The sequence below is a fragment of the Odocoileus virginianus genome, chromosome 4 (genome assembly GCF_023699985.2).
Source record: "Odocoileus virginianus isolate 20LAN1187 ecotype Illinois chromosome 4, Ovbor_1.2, whole genome shotgun sequence".
NCBI classification, from domain to species: domain Eukaryota; kingdom Metazoa; phylum Chordata; class Mammalia; order Artiodactyla; family Cervidae; genus Odocoileus; species Odocoileus virginianus.
Window position 1 is genome coordinate 83383017 of NC_069677.1, and position 25727 is coordinate 83408743.

Consider the following 25727-nt stretch of genomic DNA (forward strand, 5'->3'; position numbering starts at 1 on the left):
GGAGGAAAGGGGAGAGGTGTGGCGTGGGCCGCAGCTGAAGAAAGCGGGAGGAGTTTGGGCAGGGGTCTCCCAGGGGCCTCCACAGGGGCATGGCGGGAGTGGGGAAGGGACCCTGGCGAGTATCCTTGGGCGGGGCCCCTGGGGGGATTGGCGCCCCACCCCCGGACACCACACAAAATGGGGCCATGAGAGCAGAGCACCAGGAGGTGGGCGTCCTTGACTCTGGGGGAGCAGCACCCCTGTGGAACGGGGGGTCAGGGATCTCCCGGGGGCTCGACCCTCACCCATGCCACTCTCAGCTCCGTGGGAGCCTGACCGCTGCTGGCGTAAGTGTCCACCGCTCGCGGTCACCAGGAGGAGCCCGGGTTTGAGGGTTGACCCCCTCCTCGGTGCCCCCAGTGGTGTGACCATGAGCTGGTCACCTTCACCTCAGTGTACTCAGCCACAGTTGGGCTCATAACTCGACCGCGCCCACCCAAGGGGCAAACAGCGTGTGTGTCTGTTTGGGGTCCAGGCAGCTGGAGTCTCCACGTGTGGCCACAGTGAGGAGGCCGGAGGACTGACGGGAAAGGGCAGCTTTAGGGGGTGAGCCTGGTTGGGTAATCGGTGCCAGGGCTCCAGGAGTCTCTGCAGGACCCCTGCACCCCCACCTTCCATCTCCACGGCCCCCACTGCTTTGACTGCCTCCTGGGGATCCCAGGTCTGCACCTGGGTCAGGGGGCTTTGGCACGGGCCTGGGGGCTCTCCCCACGCACCTGGGGGTGGTCACCCCAGAGACCTCCTCCTGAAGGACAGCGAGAAATTGGAACCTTCGCCTTTAAGAAAGGATGAGCCTTAATCCCTGAATCACCTCTAACTGGACTCCCGGCTGGTACCAGGCTTCAGGCTCCTCCTCCCAACACCCCCAGATTAGGGTCTTCCTTCATTCTTTAAAACTACGGTGCAGGATCCTGGGGCCCAGCACGCCTGTATGCTCTCCATGTGTTTAAAGCAAATGTCCCAGACCCTCGCTTGAAGTCCCGCAAACCAGGGCAAAACAGGTTCCCGTTCCTGCTCCTGTCTGTGGTCGGGCTCCCATTCCTCCCAGGCTTGGGCTCGTGGCTCCAATGTCTGCTCGCCTCCCTCTGCGCACAGTTGGAGCTACAGGGCACCCTGGGATGTGGCCACTCCCCTTTGTCCCGACCCACAGCTGCCGGGGGTGACATCGCCCTCACTCCTCTGAGCCTCGGCTTCAGCTTCCTCCTCCTCCCAGGAAGCCTGGTCCTTGAAGTGGGGTCTGGAGGTGCTCAGAGGCCCCCTGCGAGCCCCCCCTGGAAGCTGCCCAGGATCCATCAGCCAACGGGGATGGACAGACAGGGCATACACAGCCTCCGGGTCCCTTCACTCTGACCTAGCCCACGGTCCATCCAAGTGTGGGGAGGGGGTTGGTCAGAGGGCTGCATGTTTGTGAAATCGACCTCGAGGCTGTGGCCTCCACGGGGTCCACCCGGATATCCCGGCCGGTCGGCAAAGGGGCTGCAGCCTCGACCGCCTTGGTTTGCAGACTAGGTCACAGCCCCTTTCACTTTCAAACTAGACACTTCCGTCATCTTAGTGAGTGTTCAAACATGGCCTTGGGTGGCATTTAGCCCTGTCTGTTGGTCCTTGTCCTTCAAAGGGAGTCACTTATCTCCACGCTCACTGCTACAGCCAGGGTCTGGTCTTTGCAGTGAGTTTTTTTGGTTATTTTTGCTAAGAATGCACAAAAAGGAACACTTTTCCATCTGATTTTTCAGGAGGGAGGGCAGGCGGTGCCCATGGGTCAGATGGCTGCTGTGCAGCTCTCTGATGGAGATCCTCACACCACACCCGGGCGCCTCCACCCGTGTCCAACTGTCTGGGGATCACTGTCTAAAGGAAATGATGCCCTTCCTGGGTGGCATTTAAAATTCAGTGACTCCTCTGTCTTTCGGCTCATGGGTGACTACATTTAACGGTTCCCAGAGACTGAGAGGCCCTCCTCCAGTGAAGCCTGGACAGCCGCTCTGCTCGGGGAGCAAGGTGAGCCAGGATGAGACGCTGCCTGGGGTCAGGAAGGCATGAGGCACAGAGCTGCACCATGAGAGGCTGTGGGAAGTGGCACCACCATGTCAGAACCCCTACAGGCCTCTGGGTCACTCGCGCCTCCCACACAACCCATCACCCCATCCTGAGCCCTGTGTCCAACTGCCAGGAGAAAGGACAGAGAACTGCAACCCATCCACACCACCGACTCCACACACAACACCAGGGAGCAGGTGGCCGGGTGAGCCTCACGCCCGTCGTGCTGCGTGAAAGACTCGGGACTCACATGTGTGTGTGATGCACGGTCCCATATGTGAAGCTCCAGGCCAGGAAAGTTGACGAGTGGTGATAAATCAGGCAGTCTCAGCCTCTGCAGATGGGACTAGCGGGAAGGATAATGGAAGTGTTGTTTGTCTGGATGGCGTGGGGGTCACAGGGATATGCATTTGTCACAATTTTAAGAAATGTACATGTACAGATGCTTTAGATTAAGAAAAAGAGAAGCCAGAATCTCTGCCAGTGGCTCACCATCTCCACGGTCTCCACCAGCTCTTGACTCCTCCTTCTGCTCCCCCAGCACGTGTCCATCCCCACAGTGGGGCTAGGAGCGCCCCCCCTTGGCAGCCACATGGCCCTTCTTACAGGCAGAGCAGGGTATCTTTTATTCGTACCAACCCATCCCCTGAGTGTGAGTTTGCTGGGATGCCTGCCAGGGTCTCTGCAGGGTGACCAAGGTCCCAATCAGTCAACTCTGAGTGGAAGAGTCTCCTGGGCGGGTCAGGTCCAAGAGACATCAGAGAGTCTTCTGAACTGCCCGTGGAGCCGCAGGAGGGGGCTCTGGCCTGCGACAGCTAGGATCTGAACCCCACCAAGAACCAGCGCATCTGAAAGAGGGCCCCAACCTCAGACGAGATGGGCCAGCACCCTGGTTCCAGAATGTGAGTCTGGAGGACCAGCAGAGCTGTGCCCAGACCACTGACCACGGGGCCCATGAGATGGTCTATTTGTGTTATTTTAATCTGCTGAGCTGACAATAGTTTGTTATGTGGCTGAACTGGTTAGAAAACCGTACACCCTATCTCCACCTCTTACCCCCGATCCTTCAAAATTTTCGTTGTAATTTAACAGATGGCCCCTCCCACCAACCTCAGTGGGTGCAAGAGAAGGGGGCACCTTTTTCCCCCCATCTTCCTTCTGCAAGTCTCTTGTCAGGGCCCCTGAGACCACCCACCCATCAGGTGCAGCCTGGCTGTCAGACCCGAGCAGAGATGATGTTTGCCGAGGGCTGCCAGCAACAAGCGCTTCCTCCTGTCTCTGGTGCCCTCCTGCTATTCTCCACCTCCCTCTGCAGTTTAGGTTCTCTCCAACAGGGGTTCATCCTGGGTCATCTGGGTGGGCCCGATGTCATCACAGGGTCACACTGCTTGTGGGGATTTGCTGCAGTGGCCGAGGAACACACTTTCTCCCTGAGATGCAGGATCACTTTCAGGATTGACCTTGTGGCCCCATCAGATGCCCTGAACTTTCTTCTCCAGTCAAGCCTGAGAGGATCTCCCAGATGGTCCAAAATGGCACCAGGGTCAACAAATAAGAAATGGCTATGCTTGTAAGAATAAAGTTTATAACTTGACTTTGCTCCTCAAATCCTGATGGTTACTTCACTTTGGCTTCTAACTTCTTGGGATTCTTGGAAAACAACTTGGACAAAGTGCATGAGGGTTCTCAGCCTGGGGATGGGCTGAGACAGAGCTCCAAGCTCCCAGCTTTCCCCAGAGAGATGCACATCTGGAGTGAATTGTCTCACTGACACTCAGGCATCCTGGAGTCCCAGACCCATCGCATGGGAACCTAAGTGAGAAGGAACTGCCAGTTACCTGTGGATCCACCAGTAACCTTACAGTCTGCATCTGAGAAACCCTGGAGGGTGGGAACAGGTGTGACAGAGTGGATAGGCCCCAGCATAAGGCCACGTCCACCTGGCTAGGGTCTAGGCTAACACCATAGGCCTCTGGTCTGCCCCCAGCTGCAACCCCACACTCCTGCCTGACCCCACATCCCCTCCTCCTGCCTGACCCCACCAGTGGGTCTCTCTGGCCCAGAGGAGCTGCTGGGCCATCCCTGAGGAATCCGTCCTACTTTCCGGAGAAGCTGTTGGCTGAAGATGAGACCATCTGGTTTACGTAGGAGGTGAGCACAGACTTGGCCAGCAAAGAAGAATGGATCCTTGTGAGAACAAGCCCTCAATAGCTTTTAGTTTTTTGAGGAAATGCTTATCTGAGATAAGTATTGATGCTAAAAATAAGGGGTCAAGAGACTGCAAGAGACTGTCAACCACCTGAGACCCCCGCCCTTACTCCCAGCACTCATGTCTTGCTTCTCAAGGTCCAGCTTAAATGCCTGCCCTGCTCATCCCTGATCTAAAGCAGAGCCTCCTTGTCTTTTTTTTAATTGATGACAAGTTGAAATTATAGTGGAGTGATCCCAGTTCCAGGGAACAAAAATGGGGTCAGGCAGCCAGCAAGAGTCTGCTCTCAGACACATCCCTGCCCCACTGACACCTTCAAATTTCTCTGAACCTCACCAGACCAAAAGCACCCCCAGCCATACTCAGGACAGCAGCAGCAGCTGCACCCTTGACGTCTCAAGGTCACCCCTTGAAACTGAGCGATTGTTTCAGACCCCAACCAATCCTCATTTAGCAAGCAACGCCTCTTGCCAGCTGCAATTATAATTCTTGATAAACAACACATGTGACTCACTCTAGCCCTGTGGTATTGTCTCTGCAGGACTTCTCTCCCGTTTTTTAATTCAGAGCAACATAGTTCAAGTGTTTCTTGAATCTGTGTCCCAGGATGCAGTCCTAACAAACCCCAAATAACCTTTTTTTTTAATTTAGTCAGTTCTCCATTTCTGAAATTTTTAACAAAATCATCATGATGATTTTCACACATGAAACATTTCAAACCTAGATCAGCAAGGACAGTGCAATGCCACCCTGTACTTCCAGGTTCACATATGACCATCTTCCAGACCTGCTTAAATGACTTTATGGTTGAAATATTTTAGAGTAAGTTACAAACATTATGATGTTTCACACAAAGATTTCAATATTCATCTCTAAAAAAACAAGAATTGCTTTCTGCATGACATAAAACCATTAGAGAATCAAATTCAAAATAGAACACCACACTAAAAATAGCTCGTAAGCATCATCCTATACCTAGGCCATATTTAAATTTCTATAATTTTCTGAAATGGTGTTTTACAAGCTGTTTGCCCCTTAAGCTCTGAACAAAGTTTAAGGCTCATTTCCAGTCCTTTCTGCCCTGTGTCACACTGAGAATGGTGGTAAAGCTACAGTGTTCTAAATTACTTGAAATGATTTTTTTTCCTTCTTCAGTTTATATTATTAATAAGATATACAGTTAGGGTTACTTTATCTTAGATTGTTCTCAGTATTAGGAACTTTTACTTTGCAATTTAGTTGCTCAAATATTTGAAATATTGACCTAGTTCAAAAGTCAAAGGTCAAAAAGTACCCTGGAGAGGTCACGCTCCCCCCCACCTCACTCCCATCAGCTCCCGGCAGGCTCCTATTTTTATTAGTTTCTAGTTACTTCTTTTGGTATTTTGTTTTGTGACACAATTTCTGCACAAAAGAGAGAACATGGAATTGACCGACTTGAACTCTAGTCTTCCCTTAACAATACGGATGGAGGTTCTTTTATATGGGTGTTCATCCCCTGCAGCGATTGGGTTTTCCATCCTGTGGATCCACCGCGGTTCCAAGAAGTATCTCAAACATTTGGGTGGTTTCCAATCCCACGGCTGCAAAGAAAACCCCCACGCACGTGTCATTTCCTGCTCATGCACGTGTGTGCCTCCTTAGGACAGATCAAGGGAAGCACATCTGTCGCTTAGTTAGATCCAGCCAAGTCCTTCCATAAGCTGTGTTGTTTTGCGTGTTCACTGCGCCTGGTGCAGTATCCCCACCATTAAATTAGCCGTCAAAGCTCTGGTCAATCTGATGGCTGAAAACCAGTGCTTCAGAAAATGGGTACGTATTTCTCTCACTGCAAATGATGCCGAGCACTTAATGTGCTGAGGCCCCTTGACATCCATTTTTTTTTCTTAGAAAGGAGTATTCCTGGCCTTTGCCCATTGATCCATTGATTTTGATTTTTTCGTCTCTGTTTTTGGAAAATCTCTTCCTTTAAGTAGATTAGCCCATTAGCCCTTAGTAACAACTTGCAAGTATTTGTTCTCAACCGTCATTGGTCTTTGCCATTTGGGGTGGGGTCGGGGGGAGGGTTGGTCAGGAATGTTTTGTATTTAAAATAATTGAATTTATTGATCATTTCCTCTGTTGATATTTAGAAAATTTTTTAGACAGGATTTCCCCATACCCAAGTTATAAAGCAATTCACATGTTTTCTTCTAGTATGTCTAAGGTTTCATGTTTTATATTTGTATCTCTGATCCACTTGGAGTTTATTCTATAGTGGACAGGATAACAGAATCCAAGATGGCTATCAAGATTCCCCAATATCATTTATTAAAATGTCTATCTTTCCCCCAATTTGAGGTCTGCCTTTATCATGTTTAAATTCCACACGTATATGTGGGCCCACTTCTGGATCTTCCAATCTGTCTTACTGCTCAGTCTATTTATGTACCAGTACTATGCTATAGTAGTAATTATGGACACTCTATAGGGTTTTTAACATCTATAGGGAAATCCCCATTCCTCTCTCCATTGCTAATCATTTCCAGCATCTTCTCACATATTTTTTCATATGAACTTAAAGTCAGTTTTTCTAGGACTGTAGGAGAGGAAGAACCTTTTGGTATTTATAAATTAAGACAATCAGACATCATCTGGATAACAAGTGTTCCTGTCCAAAGACATACTCTGTATTTTCATTTGTTTGTCTAATTCAGTATGTTTCAAAGTAAAACTTACTTCATGTAAGTTTTTCGTGTGTGCATGTATGCTAAATCACTCAGTCATGTCTGATTCTTTGGGACCCTATGGACTAAAACCCAGCTCCTCTGTCCATGGGATTCTCCAGGCAAGAATACTGGACTGGGTTGCCGTTTCCTTCTCCATAATTTTTGCATATTTATTGTTAATTCCTGGCTATGTTACCTGTTTTTACTATTTTTTGGTCATTGTTTCTATGAAGACTATGATTTCTCTATATTAAGGTTGTACCTTGTTATGTTAGTGAATTCTCTTATTGTTTTAGTAGTTTCTCAGTTTTGATTTTATTAGAACTACAATCTGCCCTGGAGAATGGAAGTCATTTTACGTCTTCCTTTCCAGTTCCTATGTCTGTGTGTGAGTGTTTTTGTGTGAGTGTGTCTGCATGAGTGTGTCTGCATGAGTGTGTCTGTGTGTGAGTGTGTCTACATGTGTGTGTCTGTGTATGTTTGTGTGCAATTGCCTTTGATGATGCTTCCAACAGGATTAAGTAGCCGGGGTGATGGTGATGGTTGGTCATGTTTCTGACTTTGATGGCAATGCCTCAGTGCACCCCATTAAGATACTGTTCTTTTTCTATTTATCCATTAAAGATCATGAAATGAATTTTCTTTAGCATATATGGAGATGGTCATATAATTTTCTGTTTATCTCCCTTTGAAACATGGTGATGCAGGGATGGGTGGTGGAGAGGAGTAGTTAGTTAACAAAAGATCATTTTTCTATGTGAATTTGTCTGCTTAGACATTCTGTATTGACTCAGCTTTGGTAAGCAATAGAAAATCATCTTTTCATCCAGGTTTTCAAGGGCTTTTGTAGTTGTTCAGTTACTAAGTCGTGTCCAACTCTGTGACCCCATAGACTGCAGCACAACAGGTTCCCCTGTCCTTCACTGTTTCCCAGAGTTTGCCCAAATTCTGTCCGTTGAGTCATTGATGCTATCTAGCTATCTCATCTTCTGCCACCCCCTTCTCCTTTTGCCTTCAATCGTTCCCAGAATCAGAATCTTTTCCATTGAGTCAGCTCTTCACATCACGTGGACAAATTATTGAAGCTTCAACTTCAGCATCAGTCCTTCCAGTGAATGTTCAGAGTTGATTTCCTTTAGGATTAATTGGTTTGATCTCCTTGCTGTCCAAGGGACACTCAAGAATCTTCTCCAGCACCACAGTTCAAAAGCATCAATTCTTCAATGCTCAGCCTTCTTTATGGTCCAACTCTCACATCCATACATGATGACTGGCCTAGAATTATAAGTAATCCCTTAAGATTTACTTAATTTTCTCTATCTTGATGATCATTCCTCCTCATTTTAGGATATTTGTTATGTATATTTATGGGTTTTTTTTTCTGGATTAAATTAGCGAGCAATATACCTATTTTGTTGGTAATTTTCAGAGAACTGAGTCTTTGCTTATTTATTTCGTTTTTCTGTTTTCCAACTCAGTTTCTGACTTTGCCTTATTAATGGCTACTTTCAGTTCATTGAGTAGTTCTTAAATTTTTGAGTTGGACGCAATTCATTTATTTTTCTTTTGTTTTTCATGTTATAAATATAAGGCTACAAGTTTGTCTCTGAGCACTACTTGAGCCACTCTCCCTAGATTCTGATATGTTTTCCTACCATCTCTGGAATTGGTTCATATTTACCCTTTGACATAAGAGTTTTTAAACAAAGTTTTAAAATGTACCGGAAAAAAAAAACCATTTAACATTTCTGTTTTGATCTCTAGCTTTATCATGTTGTCTACATTACTTCCATCTGGAATTAAGCTTTTTATTGTGGCCTAATTTATGGTCCATTTTCATGACTATTCTATGTGCCCTGGAAAAGACAAGGTGCTTCTCCCCGGTCAAAGCACAGGTTTCAACAGCCCCATGAGGCCCACCATGCCACTTGGTCAGGACTTACACCTATTTCCTCGCTTTTGACCCTTTGGTCTGTATTGAACTGAGAGAAGAGCATTAAATCTCCTAATAGCAGGATTTCTTTCCATTTCTCCTATTACCTCCTGCAGTTTCTGCTTTGCAGCAATTGTTGCTGTCATTTGTGGTATAAGCAGTCACGGCTATAACACAGTTGTCTGGAAGAGTAGAACACACTCTGATGTCTTCTTCTCATTTAATGCTTCTTGGCCCCAAATCTATCCTGTACAAATCAAAATCATGACCCCTGTATTCTTTTACTTAAATCAACTTTACTGAAACACATTTGCATACAGTGAAATGAGCCAGAGTCAGGAACATGTGCAACACCTCCAATCTCAGTCATCCTCTGATACCTTATTGGATGTTATGATCCCCAGGCAGCACTTTCTTTCTGACACTATAGATTAGGTTTGTCTCTTTACAGGTGCATATTGTGGAATCATACAGTACATATTCTTCTTGTCTGACATTTTTCACTCCACATCACAGTGTTTTTGAGGTCCATCTGTGTTGTCACATGCCTCAGGAGTCTGTTCCTTTCTATTGCTGAGCTGAGCCAGTTTCCAATGTTTGGTGTTTGGATTACCCTGACACATTGATAGTAATTGTTTCCAGGTTTGGACCCCTGTAAATGAAACTGCTATAAACTTTTCTGCACAAGTCTTGCTTTAAGCCAGTATTTTCATCTTTCTTGGGTAAATACCTCAGAGAGGAAATGCTGGATTGTATGGGAAGTATCTGTTTAAGTTTTTAACTAGCTGTTCTCCAAAGTCTTTGTACCATTTCCTATTTCCATCAGAAATGTATACAGCTACTGCATCTTTGCCAACACTATTCTGGTGGGAGTGTAGTGCTATGTCATTGCGGTTTTAATTTTCCCTGATGACTAATCAAGTTTAATACTTTTCATGTAATTATTGGCTAATCACTCCATTGTGGGGTGCCTGTTACAATTTTTGCCCAATTTTATTGGGTTGTAGTTTTGTAGTTCTGTGTATATGTAGCTGTGCATTTAGTTCTTTTAATGGTCAGAATACAAGTCCTTCGTTGACATACTTTGTGGATATTGTCTTCCACTCTATGACTTGCCTAGTCATTATTTTCTCAATACTGCCTTTTAATCCTACGGACAGAGGAGCCTAGTGGGCTACAGTCTCACTAGGTCGCAAAGAGTTGGACACAACTGTAGCAACTTAGCATACATCTTTTTATAAGCAGAAGATTTTAATTTTTATAACACCTAATACCCAATTTTATTTTATAGTTATTGCTTTTTGTGTCCTAAAGTCTTTGACTAATCTCAAGTCATAAAGATACCCTTGTATCACTTACAATTACAGGCCTTGGATCTACCTCAAATTATCTTTGTGTGTTTTCTGTGTGTGTGTGTGTGGAGAGGATCTGTAAAAGGAGAGGGCTCAGACAGGGAAAGATGTTGACCCACAAATCTGCATATCAACTCCAGATCCCTGGCTGACCTCTGAACGGCCTGTGTTTAGGAGAGAGGGCAAGAGATCCAAAGAAAAGGAGAAGCTAAAAAAGAGCAAAGACTTAAACTGGTGAGCAAAGAAAACTCTTTTCAACTAATGATGCAGGAAAAACCAAACATTCGTTTTTTTTTTTCTCAAATCTCCTAGAAAGTGTAGACATCATGGACTTCCTGATATGATAAAGTAAAAAGGATAAAGTAACCAGAATCCAATCAAGGGGAAACATCTAACTACCCCCAAGTTGAGAGATATTCTACAAAATAACTGGCCTATATTATTCAAAGATGTCATAGTCAAGAAACACTGAGGACAAAGGAACTGCCTCACATTAAAACAGACTAAAGACATTACAACTAAATGCAACATGTGATCCAGGGTTGGACCCTATTACAGGAAAAAATGCTATAGAAGATATTATTGGGACAATCATCAAAACCTGATTATAGTTTCTAGATTAGGTGATGGCTTTGTATCAATATTATATTTCCTAATTTGATCATTGTACTCTGGTTATATAAGAGGGTATTTTGTTCTTAGGAAAACACATGGAAATATTTAAGGATAAAAATAATACCAACTATACTCAGTAATGGAATTAACTTTTACTTAGAAATTGTAATACATAACTTCTGCAAATGTACTGGTGATCACACAATTCAAATATTTTCAGCAAAATTTCCATTTAAAATAAATTTATTAATACCACTTAATTTTGCAAGGCAAAGAGGATACATAAAGGAATATCCCAACAAACATACAGCTAACATATTTCAGTGTATATTTCTGAATCAGTTCAATTTCTATTGTTTTCAGAATATCCAAAGTAACCCAAGATGTTCCAAATGAAGGATGTGACCACAGAGCCAGTCTCACACAAGGTAAGGACTAAGTTTCTCTTGGGAGAAAAAAAGATAGATATTGCTAAACTGCCCCCTGCCCCAATGTTTGCACAAATGAGAGTCCTACTGACAGTCCTCAGCCAAGACCACTTCTCCACACATTCATTGGCTATGAACATTTGTATGTAAGTCTTTCTGTGGACATACACTTTCATTTCTCTTGGGAAATACATTTAGTTAACTTTTAAAGAAACAGGCACACTTTCCAAAGTGGTTTTAACATCTTGCGCCCTTACCAACAATGTGTGAGAGTTCTAGTTGCTTCATATCCTCAACAATATTTGTTATAATCAATCTCTTAAATCACAGCCATCTCAATGTATAGTGGTATCTCATTTTGTATTTCCCTTATGACTGATGATACTGAGAATCTTTCATGTGCTTATTTGTTAACATATATCTTCTTGAGTTGTTTTCATGTTTTGGCTATTGTAAATAATGCTTCAGTGAACATATCTTTTCTAATTAGTGCTTTTTTTTTTTATTTGCTAAATTGCTGGATCACATGATAGTTCTATTGTAGTTTTCTGAGGAATCTACACACTGTTTTCTTTAGTGGCTGTACCAGTTTACATTTCCATGAACACTGTAGGAGATTTCACTTCCCTGCTCATTTTTACCAACACTTATTTGTTGTCTTTTTAAATAGCCATTCTGAGAGATGGGAGATGATATCTCATTGTGATTTTCATTTGCATTCCCTTGATGATGGCTAGTGGTGCTGAGCACTTTTTCATGGGCCTGTTGGCCATCTGAATGTCTTCTTTGGGAAAAAACATCTATCCTGATCTTCTGCCCAGTTTTTTATCAGGTTATTTGTGCTTGTTCATTAGCTATTGTGTTATATGAGTTCTTTGTATATTTCAGATATTAACCCCTTATCAGATATTTAGTTTGGAAATATCTTCTCCCATTTTATAAAGTGTTTCTTTTCTTTTTGTTGATAGCTTCTTTCACTGTGCAAAACCTTTTTAGTTTGACATAGTCCCATTTGTTTCTCTTTGCTTTTGGTAGCCATATTTATATATAAAACTGAGAATGATGGCAAAGAGACTACTGTCTACATTTTCTTTAGAAGTTTTATTGCTTCAGGTCTTACATTTAAGTCTTTAATCTATTTTAAACTTGTTTCTATGCAAGGCGTGAGACAGTAGTCCAGTTTGATTCTTTTGCATGTAGTTGTCCAGTTTTCCCAACACTGTTTACTGAAGAGGTTGTCTTTTCTCTGTTGTATATTCTTGCTTCCTTTGTTGTAGACTAATTGCTCATATAAGCACAGGTCATAAGACAGCATAAGAGTCATGAGCATTATAAGCATAATGCTCATAAGAGAGCATTCATTTCTGGGCTCTCTATTCTTTCACATTGAACTATGTGTCTTTTTGTGTGTGCCAGTACCATAACGTTGATGACTATAACTTTGTTGCACAGTTTGAAATATGGGAGTGGGATACCTCCAGCTTTGTTCTTCTTTCTCAAGATTATTTGACTATTCAAGGTCTTTTGTGTTTCCATACAAATTTTAAAATATGCTTTTATTCTCTCAAAAATGTTATTGCCATATTGATAGGCATTGCACTGACCCTGTAGATTGCCTTGGGTATTATGATCATTTTAACAATATTAATTCTCCCAATTCAGAAACACAGTTATTTTTCCATCTGTTTGTGTCATCTTTGATTTCTTTCATTGGTGTCTTATAGTTTTCTGAGTACAGGTGTTTTACCTCCTTAGTTATATTTATTCTTAGATATTTTATTCCATTTGATGAGATAAATAGGATTGTTTTCTTAATTTGTCTTTCTGACAGTCCATTGTTAATATGTGAAAATACAACAGATTTCTGTATATTAATTTTGTATCCTGAAAATTTACCAAATTCATTGATGAGCTCAAGTAGATTTTGGTGGTGTCTTGAGGATTCTTCTGTATATAGTATGATGTCATCCACAAACAGCGGCAGAGTTAATTTTCCTTTCCAATTTGGATTCCTTTTCTTTCTTTTTCTTGTTTGATTATGGTGGCTAGGACTTCCAGTATATGATCTTTTGGGATTAGAGTTTTTTTTCACTCAGCATAACTCTCAAGAGATTCATCTAGGTGTTGTATGTAACAGTAGCCCATTCCTTTTCACCACTGAGTAGCATTACATAGTAGATATAAACGACAGTTTGTTTAACCATTCACTGACTGAAGACATCCAGATCATTTCCTGTTTGGGGCTATTACAAATAAAGCTGCTATATATATTTATATACAGGTTCTTTTGTGAGCATTAGTCTTAATTTCTCTGGGGAAAATGCCCAGGAGTGCTATTACTGAGTAGTAGTTGCATATTTCCCTCTCATAGATCAGAGTCTTGTGGTGAAGGGGCTTGCATAACTCAGTGAAGCAATGAGCCACGCTGTGCAGAGCCATCCAAAACAATGGGTCATGAAAGGGCAACCCACTTCAGTATTCTTGTCTGGAGACCCCCATGGACAGTATGAAAAGGTAAAAGATATGACACCAGAAGATGAGCGATCCTCCTTTGCCCAGGTCGGAAGGTGTCCAATATGCCACTGGGGAAGAGGAGAGTGCATTACTAATGGCACCAGAAAGAATGAAGCAACTGGGTCAAAGCAGAAATGATGCTCAGCTGTGGCTGTGCCTGGTGATGAAAGTAAAACCCGATGCTATAAAGAACAATACTGCATAGGAACCTGGAATGTTAGGTCCATGAATCAAGGTAAACTGGATATGGTCAAGCAGGAGACAGCAAGATTGAACATCAACGTCTTTAGGAATCAGTGAACTAAAATGGATGGGAATGGACAAATTTAATTCATATGATCACTACTGTGGGCAAGAATCCCTTAGAAGAAATGGAGTAGCCCTCAAAGACCTCTGAACAACAACAAAATTTGCCATCAATATACTCTTCAGTGAAATTTTGTTGCATATCTTTTCCTTATTTCCTAATGGGATTGTTTGATTTTTTTTATTGTTCTCTCTGCCCTCCCTCTCCTGTCTCCCCTCTTTAAGAGTCCTTCATATATTCTAGATCATTAGTCCTTTGTTTGATATGTGGTTTGCAAACATTTTCTTTATAGCTTACCTTTTCATCTTCTTAACAGGAGCTTTCACAGAGCAAACATCATCCATTTTGACAAAGTTCAATTTGCAAATTTTTCCTACTATTAATAAATATTATGCTTTTGGTATCAAGTCAAAGAACTCTTTGCCTAGTACTAGATCCTAAACCTTTTCTATTGCTCTAAATATTTTGTATTTCCACGTTTTAAATTTACTTCCACTACCCATTTTGAATTACTATTTTTATAAGGTGTGAGACTTAGGTTTGTGAATGTGCTAGTCCCTAAGTCACACCTGACTCTTTGCAATCCATGGACTGTAGCCCACCAGGTTCCTCTGTCCATGGGATTTTCCAGGCAAGAGTACTGGAGTGGGTTGCCATTTCCTGCACCAGGGAATTTTCCTGACCCAGCACTGAACCGGATCTCCTGCATTGCAGGCAGACTCATTACCATCTGAGCCACTGAGGAAGGTGAAACTTAGGTGGAGGTTCATTTTTTAACTTTGTTGTCATTCAGTCACTCAGTCATGTCTGACTCATTGCGACTCCATGGACTACAGCACCACCAGGCTTCCCTGTCCTTCACTATCTCCTGGAATTTGCTCAAACTCATGTCCATTGAGTCAGTGATGTCAACCAACCTCTGGCACCCCTTTCTCCTCCTGTCCTCAATCTTTCCCGGCATGAGGGTCTTTTCCAATGAATCAGATCCTCACATCAGGGGGCCAAAGTATTGGAGCTTCAGCTATGGCAACAGTCCTTCCAATGAACATTCAGGACTGATTTCCTTGAGGATTGACTGGTTGGATCTCCTGGCTGTCCAAGGGGCTCTCAAGAGTCTTCTCCATATAGGGTTATCATTACCATCTTTCTAAATTCCATATATATGTGTTAGTATACTGTATTGGTCTTTATCTTTCTGGCTTACTTCACTTTGTATAATGGGCTCCAGTTACATCCATCTCATTAGAACTGATTCAAATGAATTCTTCTTAATGGCTGAGTAATATTCCATGGTGTATATGTACCACAGCTTCCTTATCCATTTGTCTGCTGATACGCATCTAGGTTGCTTCCATGTCCTGGCTATTATAAACAGTGCTGAGATGAACATTGGGGTGCACATGTCTCTTTCAGATCTGGTTTCCTCGATGTGTATGCCCAGAAGTGGGATTGCTGGGTCATATGGCAGTTCTACTTCCAGTTTTTTAAGAAATCCTCACACTGTTCTCCATAGCGGCTGTACTAGTTTGCATTCCCACCAACAGTGTAAGAGGGTCCCTTTTTCTCCACACCCTCTCCAGCATTTATTGCTTGTAGACTTTTGGATAGCAGCCATCCTGACTGGCATGTAATGGTACCTCATTGTGGTTTTGATTTGCATTTCTCTGATAATGAGTGATGTTGAGCATCTTTTCATGTGTTTGTTAGCCATCTGTATGTCTTCTTTGGAGAAATGTCTGTTTAGTTCTTTGGCCCATTTTTTGATTGGGTCATTTATTTTTCTGGAATTGAGTTGCAGGAGTTGCTTGTATATTTTTGAGATTAATCCTTTGTCTGTTGCTTCATTTGCTATTATTTTCTCCCAATCTGAGGGCTGTCTTTTCACCTTGCTTATAGTTTCCTTTGTTGTGCAAAAGCTTTTAAGTTTCATTAGGTCCCATTTGTTTATTTTTGCTTTTATTTCCAATATTCTGGGAGGTGGGTCATAGAGGATCCTGCTGTGATTTATGTCGGAGAGTGTTTTACCTATGTTCTCCTCTAGGAGTTTTATAGTTTCTGGTCTTACATTTAGATCTTTAATCCATTTTGAGTTTATTTTTGTGTATGGTGTTAGAGAGTGTTCTAGTTTCATTCTTTTACAAGTGGTTGACCAGTTTTCCCAGCACCACTTGTTAAAGAAGTTGTCTTTTTTCCATTGTACATCCTTGCCTCCTTTGTCGAAGAAAGATGGTAACGGTAACCCTATATGCAAAACAGAAAGAGACACATATGTACAGAACAGACTTTTGTACTCTGTGGGAGAAGGTGAGGGTGGGATGTTTCGAGAGAACAGCATGTATGTTATCTAGGGTGAAACAGATCACCAGCCCAGGTTGGATGCATGAGACAAGTGCTCGGGGCTGGTGCACTGGGAAGACCCAGAGGGATGGGGTGGGGAGGGAAGAGGGAGGGGGGATTGCGATGGGGAATACATGTAAATCCATGGCTGATTTATATCAATGTATGACAAAACCCACTACAATATTGTAATTAGCCTCCAACTAGTAAAAATAAATGGAAAAAAAAAGTCTTCTCCAGTGTCACGGTTCAAAAGCAGCAATTCTTCAGTGCTCAGCCTTCTTTACAGTCCAACTCTCACATCCCTACATGACTACTAGAAAAAGCATAGCTTTGACCATATGGGCCTTTGTCAGCAAAGTGATATCTCTGCTTTTTAATATGCTGTCTGAGTTGGTCATAGGTTTTCTTCCAAGGAGCAAAGTTTTTTTAATTTCATGGCTGCAGTCACTGTCTGCAGTGATTTTGGAGCCCAAGAATATGAAATCTGGCACTGTTTTCACTTTTTCCCTATCTATTTGCCATAAAGTGATGGGACCATATGCCATGATCTTTGTTTTTGGAATGTTGAGTTTTAAGCCAGCTTTTTCACTCTCCTCTTTCACTTTCATCAAGAGGCTCTTTAGTTCCTCTCTTTATCCATTAAAGTGGTATCATCTGCATATCTCAGGTTGTTGATATCTCTCCTGGCAATCTTGATTCTAGCTTGTGAGTCATCCAGCCCAGCATTTTGTATGATATACTCCGTATATAAGCTAAATAAGTAGAGTGACAATATACAGCCTTGACGTACTCCTTTCCCAATTTTGAATGAGTCCATTGTTCCATGTCCAGCTCTAACTGTTGCTTGTTGTCCTGCATACAGGCTTCTCTGGAGGCAGGTAAGATGGTCTGGTATTCCCATCTCTTGAAGAATATTCCACAGTTTGCTGTGATCCACACGTCAAAGGCTTTAGTGAAGTCAATGAAGCAGAAGTATATGCTTTCTTTGGAATTCCCTCACTTTTTCTATGAGCCAATGGATGTTGGCAATTTGATCTCTGGTTCCTCTGCCTTTTCTAAATCCAGCTTGTATATCTGGAATTTCTCAGTTCACTTACCACTGAAGCCTAGGTTGAAGGATTTTGAGCATAATCTTGATAGCATGTGAAATGAGTGCAAACTGTGCGCTAGTTTGAACATTCTTTGGCATTGCCTTTCTTTGGGATTGGAATGAAAACTGACCTTTTCAGTTATGGAGAACTGCTGAGTTTTCCAAATTTGCTGGCCTACTGAGTGCAGCACTTTCAGAGCATCATCTTTTAAGATTTAAAATAACTCAGCTGGAATTCCATCACCTCCACTATCATTGTTTGTAGTAATGCTTCCTAAGGTCCACTTTATACTTTAGGACGACTGGCTCTAGATGAGTGACCACACTATTGTGGATAGCCCAGTCATTAAGACCTTTTTTGTATAGCTCTTCTGTGTATTCTTGCCACTTCTTAATCTCTTCTGCTTCTGTTAGGTCCTTGCCGTTTCTGACCTTTATTGTGCCTATTTTTGCATGAAATATTCCCTTGGTATCTCCAATTTTCTTAAAAAGATCTCTAGTCTTTCCCATTCTATTATTTTTCTCTATAGAGAAAAGAAGACTATAAGAAGACTTTCTCATCTCTCCTTCCTATTCTCTGGAACACTGCATTCAGTTGGGTATATCTTTCCTTTTCTCCTTTACCTTTCACTTCTCTTCTTTTCTCAGCTATTTTTAAGGCCTCCTCAGACAACTACTTTGCCTTCTTGCACTTCTTTTTCTTGGGGATGGTTCCAGTCACCACCTCCTATAAAGTGTTATGAACCTCTGTCCATATGTCTTCAGATACTGTTTACCAGATCTAACCCCTTGAATCTATTCATCACTTCCACTGTATAATCATAAGGGATTTGATTTAGGTCACACCTGAATAGCCCAGTGGTTTCCCCTACTTTCTTCAGTTTGAGCCTGAATTTTGCAATAAGGAGCTGATGATCTGAGCCACAGTCAACTCCAAGTCTTGTTTTTACTGACTGTATAGGGTTTCCCCATCTTCAGCTGCAAAGAATATAGTCAATCTGATTTCAGTATTGACCATCTGGTGATGTCATGTGTAGAGTCGTCCCTTGTGTTGTTGGAAGAGGGTGTTTGCTATGACCAGTGTGTTCTCCTGGCAAAACTCTGTTAGCCTTTGCCCTGCTTCATTTTGTACTCCAATGCCAAACTTGCCTGTTACTCCAGGTATCTCTTGACTTATGAATGTCCAGTTACTCTAGGACTATTTGTTGAAATGGCAAACTTCCCTCCATCGAACTGCTTTTGCACCTTTCTGAAAAAAGTCTTTGAGCACTTTTTCAGCCCTATTCTCTTGCTCCTTGCTCTCTGACGACATGAGTATCAAATCTTTTGTCATAGTCCCACAGGTCCCCGAGCTTCTTTGTGTGTGTGTGTGGCTTTCTTTCTTTGTCTTGGCATATTATCATTCTGTTGCTCATGTTAGGTTATTTGTATTGTTTTACCTTTCCCCTGTTTCTTCCATTCTACTGTTGAAACCATCACTGAGCTTTTACTTTGATTACTGTAATTTTCACTTCTAAAATTTTCATTTGCTTCTTCTTTACATCTTGTATTTATTGGGTGAGGCAATATATTCAATTTCTTTGTCGAGGTTTTCTATTTTTCATTTGTTTCTAGAATTTTCCTCATGACTGATTTAAATTTTGTCAGATAATTCTAACATCTCTGTCATCTCAGAATTAGTATGCATTGTTTGTCTTTTTCAACTTGACATCTTCCTAGTACTTGGTATAATTAGAGATGTTTGGTTGAAATCTGGACTTTTTTGTGTTATACGAAAATAGACGTCATTTAAATCTTGCTTTAGTGGCCTTCTTTGACACTGTTCTTACAAGGGGAAGGGGCATTACCTTGCCATGTGGAGACAGAGGTCCAGGTTCCCCATGAAGGCCTCCACTGACACCCAAAGGAAGTTGGGTTCCTTGATACTTCTCAGTGATGGAGGGAGTTCCAGCTGATCCCACACTGAAGGTGGCCTCGTTACCACTGAGCCATGTGTAAGTCTTAATTCTCAATAGGTTCCTATGACATCATTCCAGTGAGGAGGGGGAGGCATACTTCATTACTGCTGGGTAATGAAATGTGCCAGCCCCACACTCCTGCTCTCTCAGATCTCTCATTTGTCTTCTCCTTTCTTTATCTTTGGCCACATTTCCATCTGTTGTTTGTGATAAGCCACCCTAGGTGTTCTGTCTTTCAGTCTTGCCCTCTGCTGACCACCCTCTTTTGCCCCAGGGGTCATCACCATCACTGAGACTGGGGCAGGAGGAAAAGGGTGAGAAAGGCTTTGCCCTATTTGAATCCTCATCTCCTTTCCCAGGGCTACTGACTCCCATTTCCTTTGGCCCTACCATTGGCAGGATCAGTGGGCATGTTCCCCAATACTCTGACTTCTGTCTTCTCTCTCCACAGCTTCCAGTCAGGGTGGAGGCAGGTGCTGCTTTGCCAAAGGCAGCTGATCTCTCCTCCTTCCAATAGTGAAGGCTCTTGCTGTTTGCTTCACATTTAAAATCCCCTGTTCTTAATACTCTTTGTGCTTGAGGATAGCAATAAAGAAAACTGCTGTCACCAAGCCAGATGTGGCTGAAAACTCTTCAAAGCTGTGGGTTAGTTGCTTTGATCCCTAGCTTATGGATGAAGAAATTGGGACTTCTTCCAGAGTCACAGGCAGTGAGTGAAGAGATTATGCATACAGTCTTCTCACTCATGTCATGCTTTTAATTCTTCAATATAGTAGGGACAGAACCAACATTTTCTGTTCAAAAATGGAGAATATTATATTCAATAGGGAATGTCTTGGAAGAAAGAACACTTTCTTGGAAAGAACTCCTTGACAAGCACTAGGGTAAAAGGGCAAACGGGATGGCCCCCTCTCTTCTCACTGTGACCAAGGACAACAATGCTTCAGAAAAGAAAGCAGGTGATGTGGAAGTTCACCAAAGTAGAGAGGAGTTTATAAGGTCACCAGGGGAAATGTGGGAGGGAAAGAAAAATGCTGGAGCTATGTAAGGGGAGAACTCAGGGGAGAGCAAAGTGGACTTCAGAAGGTCAGGCACACCACAGTGTTTTATATAAATTCCCTCATCCATCATCTATGAAACACTTGGTATGGTCTACACAGCTCAGTGAAAACTTGATATGCCAAAATGTAAGGAGTCCTGCATCTGGTGGATGTGGTGGTTGTACAGTAGGTCTGGGGACAGTGTACTGACCCATGTTCTGGGGACACAGATCAGGAAATCAGAGTCCCCATGAATTAGCAGAAATCCCAGCAGGAAGCTTTGGATTTTCACTTAAGTGAGGTCAAGTCAATTATATCTGGATCTTTTCAGAATTCAAACTCAAACTTGCTAGCATCCAGGCTTTATCCCTTTGGCTGTTGTGCCTGAGGCACTAAGCTTGACACTTAAGAACACAGGATTAGGAACTGACCACTTGGACTCAGATCTTGGCCATTGGTGCCTCCATTTGCTCATCTCTGATGTGGGAGCAGTAATAAAAGCCACAGTAGAGTGCTGTACTGAAGATTACAGTGATCCCTGTAAAGCACCTAGACAGCGCCTGGGCATGGTAATTGTGACAGAAACCATTTAAATCTGTAAATTCAATAAAAAAAAATATCTATCCCATGGCTATGAGATGAAGGGACAGGGGGATTATAACGGCACCTTACACTCCAGCAGTGATAAACACATACAAGCCACCACCATACACCATCTTGTTTTTTGCAAGGTCATTCCTAGGTCAGATTTCCACTACTTTTGCTTTAGGGTTGCTTTTCTGTGGGTTCTGTCCTTGTATCCTGCATCTGTGTTCATCTCTTGCCCGCTGGCTCTAAGTAGGTTTCCTCTCAAGACTGTGTTTGATCTCCACTTCTTCCATATGGTCCCCAAATGTGACAGGCAAGGCGTAGGAGTGGCTGTGATAGTGTTGTTCAGAATTCTCTCCCTGGAGGACCACATGTGGAATGGCTGGGCTGAGGATGGCAAGCCTCAAACTGCTCGAAGAGACAGAAGGCGTGATGTTAGCAAGACATATGACTGACTTCATGTGTCATGAGTCAGAAACCCCACTGACTCAGAAACCATGTAGATTCAAAGCATAGGTTCACAGAGAACTGGAGCAGCACGGGGACTCCATGGGCTTCCCTGTCTTCCAGGCCTTCAGAGCTGAGGTTCTCCACTGGCTTCCAGATGCATAACGGCCAGGGTTGGGAGGTGGCTCTTAAAATCTGTGATGCCAGGCCCCGCCCTGTCCATGGACTAGAGCCTAGCCCCAGCCAGCTCTGAAAGGAGGCTAGTTGATTTTAACGAACAGCCTCTGACTTGGAGGAAAAGCGGCCTTAGCATTCCTCACATGCTCTGGAAGCTACAGAAACCAAATGAAACAGTTAGTCCAAATACCACTTGAAGGAAGAAAGAGAGCCACTCCCTTTCCCAGCATTCCTGCCATGGGGGATGAGCTCCCTGCCAGTTTTCTGGGGAACTGGGGCTGGAAACGCTACTACTATATTCACTCTTCCTCACAGACCAGCTTCCCACATGAAAAGCCCTTTGACATTGCGGAGACGAGTGCGTCAAACACGAGCTTCAGGAGGAAGGCGTGGGATGCCTCGTACACTGATGGGAGTCTCAGGCCAGAGAGTAGTTTGGGAGCGCATGACTTCCCCAGGACCCTGCCCGTGTCTCCAGGTCCCAACTTCCCAGCACGCCTCACGGGTCCCCATGGGACCCCTCCCTGCACCACTGTGCACACACACGCCTACGCAACACTGAAGCCAGCGCCTCCAGTCCTCTGAGAAGAGCCCTTCCCAGAATCCCTCAGGAACCTCGTCCTCATATCTCATTGGCCAGAGCCGCATCACGTGCGTGTCTCTAAACCAATCAGTTCCAGCTCCATAGAGGACGCGCCTCGCCTCAGGGGCACAGCTGACATGGGGAAGCCAAGTAGGCGACGTTGGGTTCTGCTGGATCTGAGAGACTTTTCTGAAGCTGCGTGGTTCTAAGCCTGGCCCCAGAGGTGGCCACCTGAACAAGATGGGACTCCCAAAGGAACAGGAAACTGTTGGTGTCAGATCCCGAGCTTGTGGGCTTGAAGCAGGCCCATTTCCTGGTGGTTTGTCCAGTAGTGATAACCTTTATTTGAGGCTTCACAATGTGCCAGATGCAGTTCTAGCAGTTCAGTGTCCATTAGGTGGTGTGACCACCCCCTCCGCCAAAGCACCTACCTTGAGTGAAAAACTTGAATGTGCTCACTGGACTGATGAGAAAATTGAAGACAGAGCCCAGATCCGAAGTCCAGGTTGCCTAATTTCAAACCTGTGTTATTGCAGACCCCACTGATAGTGCCCTGTGGTCAGTCATGTGGTCAGCATCTCTCACATGTCTGCACCTTGCTCCTCCCTGGAGATTCACTTAGGAATGAAAACCACAAGCATAATTGTGTCAGTTTTTCTGTGGGCTGTTTCTGGACACTGTTCTAAGTGCTCTGATACAGCCACCTTATGGCATGACTCTTATTCTTTCCATATTTACCAGTTGAGAAACATGAGTGCTGGACAGGCTAAAGGTACTTATCCAAACTGACATAGCTAAACAGTTAAGGATCCAAGATTTGAATCCAGAATGACTGAATTCAGAGCACTTCACCATTATCTAGGGTGGGTTTCAGAATGGTTTCTAGGCTGGGTGTGTCATTCATTGGTAGTCAAATCAAGTCTTTCCTAATCTTCCAGTGTTTGGATGGACTCAAAGCACTCTCTATACCAGGAACTTAAGAAAGGAAAGAGTCCTTCCCTCCAAGTCTAAATGTAGGAGGTGTTCCTGACGAGCAGAGAAAAGGAATCTCCATGATAGAGGATTCTAATTTCCATCTTGGTGACATGAATCAGGTGGCGTGGACAGACAACTGGGACTGCAAGACCTAAAGTCTACCAGAGAACATCTTAGCCGTATAGCCTTTTCTGATTGGCTTCTGCTGTTGCCGGTCTGCTTTGCTGCATTGACAGGCAACAAAACTGCTTTCTTTAAAATTCTTTGCTTAAAAAAGAGCACACAGGAAAATGTATCCCACTCATGCTGATATCAGAGGAAATGGGGACCCCAGGAGAAGCATTTCAAGAAAGAGAAAATGATATATGTGGAATCTGAAATACGATACAAATGGGCTTATCTACAAAATAGAAACAGGCTCTCAGATGTGGAGAACAGACTTGTGGTTGCCCAGGGAGGGGGAGAGTGAGAGGGATGGACTGGGAGTTTGGGATTAGCAGACGCAAACTATTATATACAGAACGGCTAAACAACGAGGTCCTATTGTATGGCACAGAGCACTGTATTCAGTATCCTGTGATAAACGATAATGGGGAAAATATGAAAAAGAGTGTATATGTATATATAAATGAATCGCTTTGTTGTACAGTAGAAATTAACACAACATTGTAAATCAACTATGCTTCAATAAACTAAAATTTAAAAAAAAAAAGGATGAATGAAAACACAGCTTGAGAAGTCTGGGCTCAGCATGGGAAAGGCATCATGTTTCCCTGATGTTTTGGTTCGGGGTGAATGTGTTTCATGAGACGAGGCATCATAATGCTGCACCGGTGGTTGTGAACAAGCTGTAACAGCTTTGCATGAAAGGCTTGCTCCCTTGAGCTTTATGCTGCAGTGTGAGTGCCCTAAGACCAGAAATAATTGCATGTAGGTGCTAAGGTGTGGGTCAAAGGTATATAATGCCACAGTGTTTTCAAAAATTAAAACTTTTAAGATAATGTCAACCAGTAAGGCAATGGCAAAATAAGCTCTGGAATATTCATACTGAAGGACATCATGCAGTCATTAAAAAGAGTTGGAGGCCATCATAAAAGTATAACTTAAAATTAATGAAGCTCTGCTGTATACCTGATTAAATGGCAGAAATCTAAATCTGAAAATATCAAATGTTGGTCAGGATTTAAAACAACTGGAACTCTCGTGCACTGATGGAATGTAAAACTGTTCCACTACTTAGGAAAACTGGCAGTTTCTGCTAAAGCTATATGTGTACCTTCTTATAAGTCCACCCAAGGTAAAATTAGAAAAGGTAGTATATATGCCCACCAAAATAACCCTACAAGAACAGTCATGTTGGCCTTGTTCATAACAAGTCAAAACCTGGAAGCAATAGTCCATCAACTGGATAATGGATAAATAAATTGTGGTATAATTCATTGATGAAATGTTACACAGCAGCAAAAAAAAAAAAAAGACATGACAATATAATGAACCTCACAGACATTATTTGAGCAAGAGAGGCCAGACACAACACAATGCATACTGTATGGTTTAGTCACTAAATTGTGACCATCTTTTGTGACCCCATGGACCGTAGTCCACCAGGCTCCTCTGTCCATAGGATTTCCCAGTCAGAACACTGGAGTGGTTTGCCATTTCCTTCTACAGGGGATCTTCCCAACACAGGGATCAAACCCATGTCTCCTGCATTGCAGATGGTATCTTGCATTGCAGGCATACTATATGCTTTCAATTATGTTAAACAAAAACTGACAAAATCAATCTATCATACTAGAAATCAAAATAATGGTTATCTCTGACAGGGAGTATTGACTGAGAAGAATCATAATGGAAATGTCCTGTATCTTAATCTGAGTGGTGGTCACAAAACATAAATGTATATAAAATTCACTGGGTTATAACTTTAAGATTTGGGTACTTTGCATTAAGAAAATTATTCCTCAATAAAAAGGAAGACAAGTGAAGTTAATAGTGATTACCTTAGAGATTGCTTTTATTGAATGTGTGTGTGTGTGTGTGTGTGTGTGCATGTGTGTGTGCCAAGTTGCATGTAAACCATTACTTTCGGGAAAAAAGTAAGATTGTTTAAAACTCTATAATTATGAGGTGATCCTGTTTGTGTTCACAAGGTAAGATGTCCATAACATACTGTTAACTGGAAAAAGCATGCAGCAAAATACCAAGTACAGGAGATTTCTGATTCAAATCCGGATGGGAAGGACTTTCATTCCCATGGGGACAAGAAGAAAAACCAAGACAAAATAAAAATTGTACTTTAATATAAGTGTAAGAAGAGAGGAGGATAGAGGGAAGCCTCGAGAACTGGATTCCGGAAAGAAGCTCTCGTGAGTAAGCAGAGA

The 25727-nt window shown here is 43.0% G+C and overlaps 1 long non-coding RNA gene across 1 annotated transcript; it reads left to right on the top strand.

The window, feature by feature from the left end:
• The first annotated feature begins 5969 nt into the window (after positions 1–5969).
• LOC139034688 (uncharacterized) lies at positions 5970–24013 on the top strand. The gene is made up of 3 exons (XR_011487178.1): positions 5970–6100; positions 11260–11324; positions 22101–24013. It is a non-coding gene; the product is annotated as an uncharacterized lncRNA (long non-coding RNA).
• The last annotated feature ends 1714 nt before the right edge of the window (positions 24014–25727 follow it).